Below are 12109 nucleotides of genomic sequence, written 5' to 3'. Positions count from 1 at the left end.
CCGGGCAGATGACTGTTTGTATAAAAGCGCAATTTTCTGAATAAAAGAATCAGGGAACCCCATCTTTCCCATAACTTTAAAAAGATAAAAGTGGGAGACCCTATCAAACGCTTTCATAAAATCCAAAGATAAAATAGCTAGTGGCTGTTTTCTATCTTTTTGAAACCAGATAAGATCACGAATTAGGTTTAGATGCTCCCAGATTGATCTCCCGGGGACACCACACACCTGATCTGGATGAATTACATTTTTAATAACTGCTTTAAGACGACCAGCAACAACTTTAGCTAAAATCTTGTAGTCTGTATTTAATAGTGAAATAGGCCTCCAATTCTCCAACTTTGATTTATCACCTTTCTTAAAAATTAATGTAATCATACTTTTACGCCATGAATATGGTAATAAATCAGCCTTAGAGGCTTCACAAACTACTTGTATAAAATCCTCCTTAATTAGATCCCAAAAGCAAAGATAAAATTCAATAGGAAGGCCATCTGATCCAGGAGCCTTACCTTTATTAAAACTCTTAAGGGTCTCTTCAATTTCACTGGGTAAAAGTTCTTTAGCTAAAAAAATCTGGTCATCTTTATTTAAAAACTGGGATAAAACATTAAGATTCTCTGTAAAAGCAGGTTCATCAACATTTTTAATACTAAAAAGATCTCTATAAAAATTAGCAGTATGCTCTAAAATGCCCTCAGTGGAAGATTGTCCTTCTAGCTCAGTAATCACTTGTTTTTTGTCACTCATTTTTTTAAAGAAAAACCTTGAGCAGGTCTCACCCTCTTCCAAATATTTCACACGGGTATTAAATATAATTTCTTTACCCTTTTGTTCCAGGAATTTTTGGATTTCTGTCTGGATCTTGGCAATCTCATCATCCACACCAGGTACTCCCCACCCCTTAAGCTTAAGGAGAGTTTGCATCCTGACATTAAAATCTTTAAAACATTTCCTTTTTTCACGTGCCTTCCTTTTACCAATTTTAATAAAAAATTCTTTAATACGGGTTTTAACACACTCCCACCACCCCAACATACTCTGATTTGGGTGTTTCCGTCTTCTCCAACTCTCATACTTTGCATAAAACTCCGCCCTTACCAGTTCGTCTTCTAATAAGAGCACATTCAATTTCCACATACCTTTTCCAACTTTTGCTTCCTATGGAGTTTGCAATACATTGTATAGTAATACATGATCAGAAAAAATATTTTCTATTAGACCAGCATTCTTAGGTTTAAAAACATCAGAAGAGGAAAAAATAAAATCAATACGAGATGACATCCCTCTACCCCTCCATGTATGCCCAGGGTCAGTAGGGTAGGACTTTCTCCAAGCATCTAATAATTTGAGGTCCGTTGTCAAATGTTTTAACAGACTAGATGTTTTGTCTGTTCTTCCATTAGTATCACCTCCACTCCTCCCCTCCCCCAACATGACACAGTTAAAATCCCCTCCCACTATCACAGGGGACGGACCTGATAAAAACAAAGGGATGACATTAAAAAGGGAAGCACGCTCATTTTTCTCTGGGGATGCATAAACATTAATAAGACGACAGGTAAAACCATTTAAAATAACATGAGTTGATAAGGCACGACCTGGAACTATTTCAGTGATGGATAAAACATTAACATTTTGACATTTGAATAAAATCCCAACCCCGGCAGCTTTATTTTCATTGGACCCTGACCAAATAGAGGGTCCTGCTGACCAGTCCATTTTTAAGTTGGGGTATGACAAATCGTGATCAATACCGCATTCTTGCAGGAAAAAAATGTCAAAGTTCAGAGTCATTAACCAAGCAAACAAAGCAGCCCGTCTAACAGGGCTCTTTAGGCTTCTCACATTTAGTGAGGCAACACGGATTTCTGCCATGTTAGGTGTTTTTTATTGATTCATTATACTCTGAATCTGAATCAATAATTTGTGACAGAGAAGGTGAAGGAAGGGATGACACAGTTCGTAAACTGTCCGTTTCATCTGAGTCCGTGAAATCCTCAATTAAGTTAGTCCCCTCTGGGCTGAGAATTTTTGCAGCACTAGATAGAAAGACTTTACGGGACATCTGAGGCAGGTTATGCTCCTCCTGCGCCTCTTCACGACTTCTCTTACCACTGGCGCTGAGATCCATCCGATCCTCCGAATCCACCCGATCCTCACCAGGCACTGCAGCAGGTGGAATACCCGCAGACCCTCCAGGAGCACCAAGGGACATCATCTCCGGAGCAGGATGACCATCAGGACCAGCAACAGGTTCACCAACCACTGCACGACCTCTATCATCCAGGCAGGCAACAGGACATCCATCAGGAATGGTTCCAGGACATCCATCTGGACTGGCATCAGGACATCCATCTGGACTGGCATCAGGGCATCCATCTGGGTTGGCATCAGGACATCCATCTGGATTGGCATCAGGGCATCCGTCTGGATTGGCATCAGGGCATCCGTCTGGACTGGCATCAGGGCAGACATCTGGTCCAACATCTGTGCTGGCATCAGCAGGGGTATCTGGATGGACATCTGGATTCGTACCAACAGCTCCAGATTTTCGCCTCTTTTTTGGTTCCCTCTCATTTCCGCTCTGAGAAGGTGCCATCTCCCCACCAGGTGAAACCTGGACCCCTGCAGGAGTAGGCAAAGGCGTGACCTCGGCTACAGAGGCCGGGTTTTTCCGCAAAGGTACCGACAGAGCATCGACTGAGTCAGACTGTTTTTGACCTTTAGTAATGTCCACAAAGCTTTTTCTGGGGTCACCCGGGCTGACCCTGCTGGCATCAGCAGGAACTCCTGCGGAACTAGCCGCAGGCGCCCGAGAGCCACCACGAGACCTTGTCCGCATCGGACAATTACTGAACAGGTGAGTAGACATTCCGCACCCACTGCAGGTCTTACTGTTCTTACAGTCCTTTGAGGCATGACCCCATTGTCCACAGTTGTGGCACTGACTCATCCGCTCGTTCTTACAATCGCTCTGTATGTGACCAAGGTCACCACACCTACGACACCTGAATGGTTGTCCATCATAGAAGAGGTAGCCATGGTCTCTTCCCAGCACCACTGTGGAGGGGGGGTGCATAAGGCCTTCTACACCCCCAGGGTCAAGTCTGAAGCGTACCATAAAGCGTCGTTTCCCATTCCAGAAACCACTCCGACCTTTGACGTTCCCTGTAAATCTGACAGATGTACAATATCTGCTCAGAAAAAGCTCAATATCATCTGTGGACACATGGGGGTTAAACATGTATACCACAAGGGGAACGTCAACTCCGCCATAGAGACCCGTAAAAATCACTCCGTCCAACAGCTTGCTGTTACGGTGGCCCTTAACGCATTCGTAAAAGTGCTGGCAGGCAACCTTGGTCGAGAACGTGAGAATATATGTACTCTGCCCCTTCTCCTGCAGGCAGTAAACATCATGATCTTTCACGTTCAACAGATCTCTCAAAATCTGTACATAGAACTCACGGGGGTTGTCATATCCGACGTGGTTTGCTGGAACCTCGATACGCACCGAGTTCCTGATCTGGCCGGAGCCAGTGGAAAATTGAAATGAACAAGGCATCTCACCAAAGTGGCAAAGGCTTACCGTCACCACGGGCTCGGCCTTTCGCCTGGGGATCGCAACTTGTTGCCCAGGGACTAAGCCAGCTCCCTAATAGCAGCAGGGGGGTGAAGTCCCACCAAAAGGTGAGACGATCCCCCCAGGCCAAGGAGCCGGGTACCCCGGGCACCTCTCAGCCAAGACCAAGGCAGCAACCGTTAGATCACTGCACCTGATCTCAGCCAAAAGGCCGAGAAGCGATAACCAGAATTGGTTTCAAACTACGGAGCCACCCAAGGATCCTGAAAAGTCCATTTGTGGAGATGAGCTCCTGGACTCCCGTTAAGAAGACAGGTTGTCAACCTCTAGATCCCTTACATGCCTGCACTTTTCGGCTTGCTGCTGCTGCAATCCACGCGTTTTAGATCTGCATAACTCCACCTCTTTAAACACAGCACCTTCACCCCCTGCTGTTCCCACCCGCCTCAACACCGTTGGAAGGGAGGAGAACCAATTAAGGCGGGGGGTGGGGTGGAACGAGCAGCTGTCTACCCTTAGCAGGAGGGCTCCTGATTACATACCTCTCCTGCTGCTGCTGCTGCTGGCTGTCCAGCAGCAGACTGAAGGTGGCTGCTGCTGTGCACAGGTATATAAAGGCTCAGAGCCTATTATGACACGCGCAGCCAGCGTTCCATTGCCACATTCCATCTACTGCAGGCAGGATACCTGGCTGGCTGAATGTCGCTGAGAAGCTCACAGAGACCGCCATAAGCAACAGTTTAACAGAATGCCACAGACTAATCAACCAAACTTTTTGGGTTGGGTTCTCTTTTATAGTCTGCAGGCAATAAATGAAAGAAGTCAGTGTTCCAGCAGAAGGAGACAACGTTTCAGAAAAGGCATTGTAGCAAACCAAAAAAGAAATTTTAAGCGCAGCAGAGTAACCAGCGCACATACCTGTTAGCTCAGGTGAGTTTAAAAGGCTGCTGTTGATAACAAGGGCATTTGCTAAATAGATGGTGTGTGTGCAACAATATACTGAAAGGTCAATTATATTGTGCAGCTTATCTCACCACCTGTAGTTATTTAGGTGAAAGCTCCAAAATGCTTGCCTAATATGTCTGTTTATCCAAAAGGAAGTAAAAAGGGAGAGCTAGAAAGATAGCATTGCATCACATTACATGGCAATGCAATGCACAGTTGCTGAAGTTGAACCAAAATGAGCTTGTAATCTGGCTTCTGCAACTTTGAACATGAAAAATCCAATGAGGAGAAGAAAAGCAAAGCCAAAGAGTCCATCCCAAAATCCGACAAACAAGCAAAATGAACAAAAAACATTGAATTCAATTCTTTCTGATTTTAGAAACTGCATTAAAGAAGGGGTGCACCGGTCCTGGATATACTGCAATACCAGGTCAATGCGTGGAGTGGACAGAGCAAGCTCTTTTTCCATCTCCCTGTTCTAAAAATCCATTTAATATATGGTCCCCAGATAGGGGACGTATCAGATATTAAACTGATAAGAACAGATACTACACTTGATCTTAGCCAAAAGGCCGAGAAGCGATAACCAGAATTGGTTTCAAACTACGGAGCCACCCAAGGATCCTGAAAAGTCCATTTGTGGAGATGAGCTCCTGGACTCCCGTTAAGAAGACATGTTGTCAACCTCTAGATCCCTTACATGCCTGCACTTTTCGGCTTGCTGCTGCTGCAATCCACGCGTTTTAGATCTGCATAACTCCACCTCTTTAAACACAGCACCTTCACCCCCTGCTGTTCCCACCCGCCTCAACACCGTTGGAAGGGAGGAGAACCAATTAAGGCGGGGGGTGGGGTGGAACGAGCAGCTGTCTACCCTTAGCAGGAGGGCTCCTGATTACATACCTCTCCTGCTGCTGCTGCTGCTGGCTGTCCAGCAGCAGACTGAAGGTGGCTGCTGCTGTGCACAGGTATATAAAGGCTCAGAGCCTATTATGACACGCGCAGCCAGCGTTCCATTGCCACATTCCATCTACTGCAGGCAGGATACCTGGCTGGCTGAATGTCGCTGAGAAGCTCACAGAGACCGCCATAAGCAACAGTTTAACAGAATGCCACAGACTAATCAACCAAACTTTTTGGGTTGGGTTCTCTTTTATAGTCTGCAGGCATTAAATGAAAGAAGTCAGTGTTCCAGCAGAAGGAGACAACGTTTCAGAAAAGGCATTGTAGCAAACCAAAAAAGAAATTTTAAGCGCAGCAGAGTAACCAGCGCACATACCTGTTAGCTCAGGTGAGTTTAAAAGGCTGCTGTTGATAACAAGGGCATTTGCTAAATAGATGGTGTGTGTGCAACAATATACTGAAAGGTCAATTATATTGTGCAGCTTATCTCACCACCTGTAGTTATTTAGGAGAAAGCTCCAAAATGCTTGCCTAATATGTCTGTTTATCCAAAAGGAAGTAAAAAGGGAGAGCTAGAAAGATAGCATTGCATCACATTACATGGCAATGCAATGCACAGTTGCTGAAGTTGAACCAAAATGAGCTTGTAATCTGGCTTCTGCAACTTTGAACATGAAAAATCCAATGAGGAGAAGAAAAGCAAAGCCAAAGAGTCCATCCCAAAATCCGACAAACAAGCAAAATGAACAAAAAACATTGAATTCAATTCTTTCTGATTTTAGAAACTGCATTAAAGAAGGGGTGCACCGGTCCTGGAGATACTGCAATACCAGGTCAATGCGTGGAGTGGACAGAGCAAGCTCTTTTTCCATCTCCCTGTTCTAAAAATCCATTTAATATATGGTCCCCAGATAGGGGACGTATCAGATATTAAACTGATAAGAACAGATATTACACTTGATCTTAGCCAAAAGGCCGAGAAGCGATAACCAGAATTGGTTTCAAACTACGGAGCCACCCAAGGATCCTGAAAAGTCCATTTGTGGAGATGAGCTCCTGGACTCCCGTTAAGAAGACATGTTGTCAACCTCTAGATCCCTTACATGCCTGCACTTTTCGGCTTGCTGCTGCTGCAATCCACGCGTTTTAGATCTGCATAACTCCACCTCTTTAAACACAGCACCTTCACCCCCTGCTGTTCCCACCCGCCTCAACACCGTTGGAAGGGAGGAGAACCAATTAAGGCGGGGGGTGGGGTGGAACGAGCAGCTGTCTACCCTTAGCAGGAGGGCTCCTGATTACATACCTCTCCTGCTGCTGCTGCTGCTGGCTGTCCAGCAGCAGACTGAAGGTGGCTGCTGCTGTGCACAGGTATATAAAGGCTCAGAGCCTATTATGACACGCGCAGCCAGCGTTCCATTGCCACATTCCATCTACTGCAGGCAGGATACCTGGCTGGCTGAATGTCGCTGAGAAGCTCACAGAGACCGCCATAAGCAACAGTTTAACAGAATGCCACAGACTAATCAACCAAACTTTTTGGGTTGGGTTCTCTTTTATAGTCTGCAGGCATTAAATGAAAGAAGTCAGTGTTCCAGCAGAAGGAGACAACGTTTCAGAAAAGGCATTGTAGCAAACCAAAAAAGAAATTTTAAGCGCAGCAGAGTAACCAGCGCACATACCTGTTAGCTCAGGTGAGTTTAAAAGGCTGCTGTTGATAACAAGGGCATTTGCTAAATAGATGGTGTGTGTGCAACAATATACTGAAAGGTCAATTATATTGTGCAGCTTATCTCACCACCTGTAGTTATTTAGGTGAAAGCTCCAAAATGCTTGCCTAATATGTCTGTTTATCCAAAAGGAAGTAAAAAGGGAGAGCTAGAAAGATAGCATTGCATCACATTACATGGCAATGCAATGCACAGTTGCTGAAGTTGAACCAAAATGAGCTTGTAATCTGGCTTCTGCAACTTTGAACATGAAAAATCCAATGAGGAGAAGAAAAGCAAAGCCAAAGAGTCCATCCCAAAATCCGACAAACAAGCAAAATGAACAAAAAACATTGAATTCAATTCTTTCTGATTTTAGAAACTGCATTAAAGAAGGGGTGCACCGCTCCTGGAGATACTGCAATACCAGGTCAATGCGTGGAGTGGACAGAGCAAGCTCTTTTTCCATCTCCCTGTTCTAAAAATCCATTTAATATATGGTCCCCAGATAGGGGACGTATCAGATATTAAACTGATAAGAACAGATTTTTTTTTTTTTTTCCTCAGATTAAGACCCACATTAATTTATGCATCATAGCGCATATTCACATAACGGGTTCTCAAATCATCATTCGGAAAAACAAAAACAAAATCCCAAAAAACACAACCCTTCAATTAACTGTTACTTACTGTAAGAAGTCCAATGTGAAAAGTTCCAGAGTGCTTCTGCTGCTGTCTCACCATACTTCTTTTTATCCAATAAATAGGCATAAAACAGTCTAGCAAGAAAAATCTTTCTGCATTCCATGGGGGAAAAAACAATCTTTTTAAAAATCACCAAATTCCGAACGTCCCATAAAACCTCTTTATATATGACAAAAATAATCCAGCTTGCCCGCTTCCTTTGCGAGTACTTAAAATCTTGACCTATTAAAATCCTTTCAAAATCGAAACAATGAAAACCAACTAAAGCAACAAACATACGTGACAACAAGGTAAAAACTTTTTTAGCAAAAAAACAGTCCCAAAAAATATGCTGTATTGTTTCCACCTTATTGCAACCTTCCCTAGGACATAGTTCTTGAACCTTTATCCCCCGGTCATTCAAAAAAGCCCTTGTTGGCAAGCATCCATGCAACGCCATCCAGGTTACATCCTTCTGTCTGTTGCTGATTCCACGCATGAAAAAAAGCTTCCACACCTGTCCAGACTGTGCATTATTACAAAACGGCACATCACATAACATCTCCTTCTTCTTAATACCTGAGACAATCAGTTTTTTGTCCGGTCTAACCATGGAGCTTATCCCATTTTGATCATAGAAGGACCTAAGCACCACATAAAAAAACGGTATCACAAACGAAACTGGTTTTCTTAAATCCTTCTCACACCAGCTCCATTTCTGGAAAAGCCGTCCTGCTAAATATTTGCACATGTCCGCAGTCCTGTTATTGCACTGGGATAATTTATAAATGTTCAAAAAATAATGCATTCTTAAAAATAAGTCAGTGTTAGGAAAATCACAACCCCCATTTTCCACAGAACACATAACCATTCCTCTTCTTAGTTTCTCCATTTTGGATCCCCAAAAAAACACAAACAGTTTCCTTGTCACTCTCTTTGTCCAAAGCACAGCAGGTGGGAAAATCAAAGCAGTGTACAGCAGAAGCGGGAGAATCACAGACTTGATTACCAGCACTTTCCCTCTCAGCGACAGGTTCCTTAGTTTCCAAAAGTTCAACTTCTGATCCATTTTGTCTTCTAGAATCTTCAGGCTGCTTTTCCCTTTCAGTTCCTTCTCAAAGATGACACCAAGAACCTCAATTTCCTCCCTACTCTCCACTCCTGCCACGTTAACCTCAACCTGCCTCCCAAAGTTACAAAGCTGGCACTTTCCCCAATTCACCGCCATACCAGCCACACAACAAAAAATCCTTACGTGCAAATTCACTCTATTGAGATCCGCCTGTGAACCACAAGTAAAAACAATATCATCCATATAACTTAAAGACTTGACTGGACCCCCGGATCCCCCAGGAATAAAAACACCAGCCACACACTTGTCAACTTGCACACTTTTTAAAAGGGCCTCCACCACACAGATAAAAAGAATTGGTGACAGGGGACAACCCTGCCTAACTCCCGATAAAATATTAAAACTGGAACTCACATGCCCATTAACTAAAATCTGGCTACTGACCCCACAATAAAAACTCTTAATGACCATCAATAATTTATCCGGAACACCAAGGTGACTTAAAGCAGAGAACAAAAATCTATGTGATATTTTATCAAAGGCTTTCTCCAGGTCCACCGACTGTAACAAAAGAGCATTCTTATTCAAATTAGCCTGATAAATTAAGTCTCTTAGAAGCAGCAAATTATCTGAAATTTTCCTACCAGGCACTGCACATGCCTGATACTCCCCCACCATATCACCTATCACATCTGCCAGTCTACCAGCCACAATTTTAGAAATAATTTTGTAATCACTGTTTAACAATGTTATGGGCCTCCAATTTTTAATATCCCTCATGTCCCCTTTCTTATGAATCAGCGTAACAATCCCCCTACGCATAGAAACCGATAAAATCCCATGAGTAAAACCATATTGCACCACCCGTGAAAACTCCACACCTATAATATCCCAAAATCTAACATAAAATTCAGCAGGAAGACCATCACAGCCTGGCGTCTTGCCTTTCGCCAAGCCATCCACTGCCCGTCTAATTTCATCTTTCCCAACCTCCTCACTTAAAAACCCAATTTTCTCCTCAGGAATATTATTAGTTAATACTTTGCAATAATCATTAATTTCCGCATCACTGGCTCTACTATCGTTAGAGAAGAGTGTTTCATAAAAGGAAAGAATACTGCCAATCATCTCATCCCCAGATACCTCCCCTGCAGGAGAAAAAACAGACTTAAAAACCCCTTTAGGTTTAAAACATTTTTTAAAAAAGTATCTCGAACATTGCTCATTTTCCTCCATGTGCTTTATTTTTGCCTTAAACATAATAGTCTTCCCTTTTTCAATAAGTATCTTCTTCAGTTCGTCCTTCAAATCTGCAATCTCTTTATCCACCTCCATCCCCGCTCTCTTAAACTTATGGAGTACTTCCAATTTTGAAATAACAGCAGCATCATGATCCCTATTGGCTTTCGCTCTCCTAAAACACACCCCTTTAAAATAACATGCAAATTTCTCCTTAGCCCAGTCCCACCACTCTAGCAAATCTTTAAAAAGGTGCTGTTCAGACACACAAGACAAAAACACTTTATTAAAACCAACCTTAACACTCTCCTCTTCCAGCAGGCTTACGTTCAGCTTCCAGAGTCCCTTTCCAAAAGCCAGGGACTCAGCTATACACAGATCTACCACTATCATCTTGTGGTCAGAAAAAGTCGTCATCACGTGGTTGCACTTGGCCACCTTAATCCCTTCAGACATAAAAACATAGTCAATTCGGGAAACACTACGTCCACTATCTGATATGTATGTGAACTTATCACTTGGCCCAACCATCAGACCAGCATCCGTGTAGCGTAAATCCTGCACAATCTGATTTAAAATATTAGACGTAACATCAGTCCTACCTTCCGTAGAGCTCTTACGATCTTTTGCGGATCTGACACAATTAAAATCTCCAGCCACTATAGTGAAGTCTCTGCCTGGTAAAAACAACTTTAGAGACTCCAAAAACCCAACTCTTGCTTGTTTATCAGCAGGGGCATAAACATTAAAAACCCGTACCCGCTGACCTAAAAAATCCACTAATAAAAACAAACATCTCCCAGGTATGATTACTTTAAACTCTAAAACCTTTAGACTGGAATTACACAGTAAAATGCCCACCCCTTCATTCCTGTTTTCTGAGCATGGGGACCAAAAAGATTGCCCCTTATTCCACTCACTCTCATGCGGGGCAGATTTAATTACACATTCCTGCAGACAGACAATATCTGCATTCACACTCTCAATGTACTCCAGTATCCCTGCTCTCCTACAAGCAGAACCAATCCCTCGTACATTCAGAGAAGCAACACACAACGCCATCATAACAACAGGAAAAAATCTCCACCATACCCGATCCATCATGAACCAGGAGAAAACCCACTCCTGCCACCCACTTTTCTACGTATATCAGGCGACTCAGAACTCGAGTCCCTGTTAGAATAACCTGGTCTTAGGGAGACTGGATCTTCCTGCCCCCCAGACCAACACCCCTCCACCTTACTTCTTTTAATCACGGAGGCATAACTCTCCTCCTTGCCATCATCTTCCTCCTCATTTTCACTCCAATCACTGTTAACCCTATCACGCTGCTGAGGGGTTATAGTTCCATCCGAATCAGAATCCTCCTCCTCCAAAACCTCCATTTCCTCACCCCCATCTCTTCCCAAAACAGGATTCACTGACTCCGCCATATTAGACAAATCCATCCCATCACCCGGGCCATGCACATCAGCTACTTTGTTTATTACTTCCAGCCCCTCCCTCAAACCAACTTTCTTCTGGCTCCGCCCCTTTTCCTCCATCTTGGGCACCGCATGGTCTCTTCCCCTACCACCATCTTGTTTTTGGCTTTCCCCCTCTGAGTCTGAGCCTTCGCCCTCCTCCCCACTTTCCTGCCGAGTCTTCTTCTGCCTCTCTTCAGCGTCCACCTGTGACCTAGGAATCTGAGCCCACAATCTACATTTCCTTGCAAGGTGATCTGCATGTCCACACAAATCACACACCTTATTCATTGGGCAACCACTTGCAACATGCCCAGATTTCCCTCAACCTCTACAAACATCACCTTGCACTGAACAATCCTTCTGAACATGTCCAAACTCATGACACTTCCTACAATATTCCATCTGTCCATTATAAAAACAAAATCCCCTTTCTCCTCCGATAGAAAACTATGCAGGAATGCTCTTGGCACCCCCAATTGCTCTATCATCCGGTCTCAGTTTTGCA

The 12109-nt window shown here is 43.7% G+C and overlaps 3 non-coding genes across 3 annotated transcripts; all 3 read right to left on the bottom strand.

Moving 5' to 3' along the window:
* Nucleotides 1-4924: 4924 nt before the first annotated feature.
* LOC141234436 (U2 spliceosomal RNA) lies at nucleotides 4925-5115 on the bottom strand. The gene has a single exon (XR_012300415.1). It is a non-coding gene; the product is annotated as a U2 spliceosomal RNA (small nuclear RNA).
* Nucleotides 5116-6230: 1115 nt separating this feature from the next.
* Nucleotides 6231-6421, bottom strand: LOC141234460 (U2 spliceosomal RNA). The gene has a single exon (XR_012300439.1). It is a non-coding gene; the product is annotated as a U2 spliceosomal RNA (small nuclear RNA).
* A 1115-nt stretch (nucleotides 6422-7536) lies between these two features.
* LOC141234590 (U2 spliceosomal RNA) lies at nucleotides 7537-7732 on the bottom strand. The gene has a single exon (XR_012300549.1). It is a non-coding gene; the product is annotated as a U2 spliceosomal RNA (small nuclear RNA).
* Between the last annotated feature and the right edge of the window lie 4377 nt (nucleotides 7733-12109).

This window comes from Phyllobates terribilis, unplaced genomic scaffold (genome assembly GCF_046119375.1).
Source record: "Phyllobates terribilis strain yellow unplaced genomic scaffold, ASM4611937v1 Scaffold_636__1_contigs__length_917067, whole genome shotgun sequence".
Classification (NCBI taxonomy): Eukaryota; Metazoa; Chordata; class Amphibia; order Anura; family Dendrobatidae; genus Phyllobates; species Phyllobates terribilis.
This window is presented reverse-complemented; position numbering and strand designations above follow the sequence as displayed.